Genomic DNA, 5,666 nt, shown 5'->3' with positions numbered 1-5,666 from the left:
TAGCAAAAAAGCGCCCATATATAAAGACCTGTTTGAAGACTAACTCAAATTTCTCCCCCTTTGTCATCGAATGACCAAAAGAGACGAAAAATGAGGACTAACGCCCCCGAAGAATATCATAATGAAGTCGATGGAGGAGCGCCATCGTTGTTGGGGTCGGTTGTTGAAGTAGAGCCTGCCGCAGTGTCGTCCAAATCTTCTTCCCCATAAAGATGAGACAGAACAGCCCAGGTGCGATTGAATACTTCATGGATGTAATAGTGGTTCTTCTTCACTGAATTGTGTGTAGTAGTCATGTTGTGAAGAATTGAACCAAACTAACGCTTGATGCATTTGTGGTTGCGATCGACCTTCTGATGAAGACTGAGGAGAAGCTCACGATCAGTCATCACCCTTCGAGTTGTGCCTTGAGGATTTTGCTTTGAAGCATTTGCGGCAGAGTCATGAGTGGCAGAGTCATCATTGGTGGAGTAAGATGCAGCTTTGCGAAACTGACCATCCAATGGACGAATGCCTTCATCAATAACAGCAGTGGCCTTGCCCTTTTCATCAGCCGAGGAAAATGTCCGCTTGAGGACTTCAATGGGGGGCAAGTAGCTGCCATGGTTGAGAGTGTCAGCCTTGTAATTGATTGAAGACCTTTATCTGAGGAATCTCATAATCCAGGGAGCATAAGGCTTCAATTCAAAAGGGGACAATGCAACATTGGCCAGAGTCCTCATGAAGAAATCATGGTAGTTGATAGGAACGCCATGGATGATATTGAAAAGCAGATTCTTCATGATGCCAACGACCTCTTCTTCATTCGAGTCTTGGCCTTTGATTGGACTCAATTTCTTGGTCAGAATGCGATAGACAGTCCATGGCACATACAACAATTCCTTCATGAGGAATTTGGTCCTTGGGGCTTGACCGGGCTTCAGCGGCTTCATCAACACTTGCATATAGTGATCAGTGAGCTCAGGTTCATGATAGATACAACGCGCACCTTCAAGGGGTGGACTGACAGGCAGGGCATGAAGCAATTCAGAGGCCGGTGCTTTGAAGTGAGTGTTTTCTGTCATCCAGTCCAACACCCAAGAGTTCACATCTTCAGCATTTCTGGTGATGTGCAGCGTTGCATAGAACTTAAGAATTAGCTCGTCATTCCAATCACAGATATCAGTGCAGAAGTTGAGCAATCCAGCGTCATGAAGAACACTGAGGACTGGTGTGAAGCAGGGTAGCGATTCCATGTCCACGTGAGGAATATGCTCATGGTCAAATACTTTGTCCTTATCAAAAAGCAGTGAAGAATAGAAGTTTGATTGGCTGGCGGTCCAGAAGCACTTCCTTCGAAGATGAGCAGAGTTATAAGGATTGTAATCTATGAAGAATACATGCTCATGGAAGAAATCATCAGCCTTGAATTTCTGCTTCTTGTAGAAGGGATTCTTCGGCTTGGGCTGAGGAGTATCAGTCAAAGTCATCACAGCCTCAGGAATCACATTTTCAGGAACCACAGGCTGAGGAATTTCAGTTTCTACTTCAGTTGCAGCCTGGGTCTTCTTTTCTTCGTCAGCATTTTCATCAGGACTAGTGGCTGGAATTTCTTCAGGAATGGAAGGAGTGGTGCAAGGTTCGTCAGAGCCCATTTGAACTCTAGTGTGTACTAGGGACTGAGGAATCTGTTGCAGTGGTGTGAACATGGGAGATTTGGGGTGCTGACTTTCCCAAAAGTCATTATTCATTATTGGAGTGGTGCTTCTAATGTCCACGTCTTCATCTTCTTCACTCAATTCTTCAACGCCTGCCTCTTCAGCTCTGAACTGAGGCATTGGCGATGAGACAACTGGGGTTGAAGGGATATTGTCCACTTCAATTTCTTCGTCCAACTGCTCTGAAGAAGCAGCAGAAGGAACATCTTCATCAGATCCGCTTGGGATCACATATTCTTCACCAAAAGGGATGATTTCCTTTGATGGCATGCTTGAGACGGGAACAACATCAATGGTATTCTCAAAAGAGCTTGTCAATATCTTCATCTTCTTTGGTGCTGAAGACTGAGATGAAGCAGATGCTTTCCTCTTCTTTACTGCTGCTCGCTCCGCTGCTTTGGTTTTCTTCGCTTCTGATGCAGAAGGAAGAACTGGACTTGGTGTTGGTGCAGGAGGAGCAGAGGAAATTGGTTCAATTACCTCAGGCACAACTGTTTCAGCTTGCCTGGTTGGTTCAGTTTCTTCAGGCTCAGCGGTTGATGCCTCAGCTGGCCTGGCTTGTTCCTCAGGCGCAACACTAGTGGTTGCCCTGGTAATTTCATTAGCGGCTAGAATAGATGCATCAGCCCTGGTACTCTCATTTTCATCAGCAACCTGATCTTCATCAGCGGTGCTGGCATGTTCTTCAGTGGGTTGAGCAGATGCTTCACCCTGAGGAATTTCAATGTGCGTTGGAGCAGCATTTGAAGAAAATCCTTTCGCCAATTTGACAAATCTGACTTTGGCTCCTAGCCAGTCTGCACAGTAGGTGTCAAATTCATCACTGAGGTTTTTGATCTCAGTCTGAGCAGCAATGAGTTCATCAGTGGTCATTTTCACAATGTTCTTTTTCAGAAGTCGCTCTTTCTTGTATTGAGCTTTCTTCAGCTGTCTGGCCTTCTCAAACTTCCATTTTTCTTCGCCTATGAAGGCGGTCAGCATGTGACTTTGGCCAGGAGTCAGCTTGAAGTCTGGCATAGGAGTGTTAGGGTCCTTGTGCCAGAGATCAATGTACTCAAGGATCAACTTTGGATCCAGCAGAAGAGGAACTTCACTTCCTTTGGCTCTAGCGGCCCTCTGCTGTCTATTTCTAATGATTTCAGCTAGTTCCTCATCATCAGCTTTGTCATCACTGGACGGTACATGAAAGGCAACCTGCTTCTTGTGAGGACTTGGTCTAGAGCCTCGTCCAGCAGTGACCTTGGTCTTCAGCAGAGTGGGGCCTGTTGAGGATTGCAGAGGTGCTGAAGAACTTGCAGAGGCTCCTGAGGCAATTGATTTTCCTGTAGTCCTTTGACATGAGGCGAGATGCACAGGTGCTGAGTACTTTGCCGGAGGAGCTGAGGGAATTGGAGGAGCTGGGGCAGCACGAGGAATTTGCCGTGAGGGCTTTGCAGAGCTGGGCCGTGAGGGCATTTTTGAGGTGCTTGGCCGTGAGGGCATTGAAAGAAGAAGCACTGGGCTTGTGTGCGGGCTTCTTGGGCATAGCCTTCTTAGGCTTGCTAGCAGAGGCCTCAGCAGTGGCAGCAGTAGAATCTTCATTGAATTTCTTCACTGCCTTTCTTGCCATTTTGGCTAGCTTAGCTTGACGCTTGGCCAACTCCTTGGGGAAATCCTCACCTCTTCTGATGCTAGAGGGATCAACTTCTTGGCCTGGTGCCAATGGAGGTCTTGGGCATGGAGGATGTACCACGAATTTCTTCATGTACTTGGGAGTGACATAGTGATATTCCCTCCATTCTCTGGCCCATCTCCTCTCTATCCTCTGAATGCGTACTTTACGCTCATTCTTTCTCTCACGAGGAGGAGTGCAGTACCCTGCATAGATGTCTTCAGGTATCTCAAAAGCATTGTTGACTTCCAATTTCTTCCCTCCCTTTTGAGGTTTCTTGCCGTCAGCCATTTTATTCAGCTGAGGATTTTGAACGATTGAGTTCTCTGACGAGGTATGTAACTTTTCTTCGAGGAACGCTGCAAATGAGTTAAGTTGATGAGGACCCCTAGTGATTCAGCAGCGGATATGTGTACCTGTGAACAGAGTATAGGTGCGAAGAATTTGGAGAGGTCATATGCGTTCTCAGAAGTTTTTGCAAAAAGAACAAGTTTGTGGAATTTGACCAGATGTGTCTTGAGGAATTTCACTAAGCGTTCTTTGACTTAGGTTCCAGAGTTTTATAGATTGGAAATCCACACAATTGAGGAATCTTGAAGAAAAATGTTGCTCAGGGAAATACATTAAGAACATATGTGTGTGTGAGGTGTTTAGAGTGTGAAGATTGAAGAATAAACACCTTTTTGAAGATTTATAGAAATCACTGGAATCAACAAGGGAAGTAAAAGTAACTTTTAATTACCCTTGACGAAGAACACGACGAACTGAGAATAGTAGATTTGAAGCTCGTCGGTTCAGATCTTCCACGCCCTAACTTGGCAGAGGAAGACAACTACAGCGGCGGCGGAGTGAAGAAATCCGCGGCCGGCACGAGTACGACGGCGACGAGGTCGATGCAGCGAAGCTCTTCTTCACCGGCGACGACGGAAGTAGCAGCGGTGCTAGGTTTTGAGAGCTCGAGCGAGGGAGTGAGGTCAAGCGGAGTAAAAATAGTCTGAGGAGGGTGAGGGGTATTTATAGCCGAGGTGAAAAACCGCTCGCCCGAGGAAAATGGACGAACGTGCCCTGACCCTTCTACATTGTGCGACATGTGTCACCCACGTACAGAGAGGTGGAGATCGTGAGTGAATAGGATAATCATATCGTGGAATGTGGAACGGTTTGAGCGGCAACAGCCGAAAATTCAGATATGAAAATTTTAATGTTTCGTTCGCAATTTCTTCAGCTGACAAGGACACAGTGAAGATTTTGAACGAGTTTCAAACAGAACGCACATGAAGAGTTTGTGAACAGATTGGGTTGAGTTTAGCATAGAGGGGGAAGGGTCCGATCACATTCACTTAGCAGAAAAAGCAACTTGAAGAAATAGCAATAAGTGAATGTTGTAGAGGACATAAACTCATATATATATATATATATAGACACACACACACACACACATATATAGTCAATGAAGAACAACGACGGAAACAGTGAAGATAATGCAAAGTTGAAGAAATTGAACAACCGAGGAAATTCAAAAAAAAAACTCAAATTGAAGTTTTTCAACTTTTGTTGGTGGCGTGACCCACCATGTAAGAATGATGATTTCAGACGTTGCGTACAATTGTCATAGGGCTCTAAGAATCAAATTCTTCGTTAATTTCTTCACACTTAGAGTGTTAGTCTTCATTGATTGAAGAAAAACAGTTACTTCGTGTGTTGCACATCTAAGTCATTAATTTAGCATAAGTGTTAGGATGTGCGTCCTTTTCAAAGGACATTCGAAGATTCTAAGATATTTAGCTCACACCGCAACTTGCCAAATCTCTTCTCATCCAAGGGATTTGTGAACATATCGGCTAGCTGTTCTTCAGTCTTCACGTGCTCGATGGAGATGTCACCCTTCAACACATGATCACAAAGAAAATGATGACAAATCTGAATGTGCTTTGTCTTCGAGTGTTGAACTGGGTTATGAGCAATCTTGATGGCACTCTCATTGTCACAGTAGAGAGGCACATTCTTCATGTTGATGCCGTAGTCCTTGAGGGTTTGCTTCATCCATAGCAATTGAGCACAACACGAACCAGCAGCAATGTACTCAGCTTCAGCAGTAGAGAGTGATACACAGTTCTGTTTCTTCGAGGACCAATAGACCAAGGATCGTCCGAGGAAATGGCATGTGCCTGATGTTGACTTGCGTCCACACGATCACCAGCATAGTCAGAGTCTGAATATCCAATGAGATCAAAAGCCGAGCCCTTGGGATACCATAATCCAAGTGTTGGAGTGTGAGCTAGATATCGAAGAATATGCTTCACAGCCTTATGGCGTGA

This window comes from Aegilops tauschii, chromosome 2 (assembly GCF_002575655.3).
Source record: "Aegilops tauschii subsp. strangulata cultivar AL8/78 chromosome 2, Aet v6.0, whole genome shotgun sequence".
NCBI classification, from domain to species: domain Eukaryota; kingdom Viridiplantae; phylum Streptophyta; class Magnoliopsida; order Poales; family Poaceae; genus Aegilops; species Aegilops tauschii.
The sequence above is the reverse complement of the archived record's forward strand: the minus strand, read 5'-3'. Positions refer to the sequence as shown.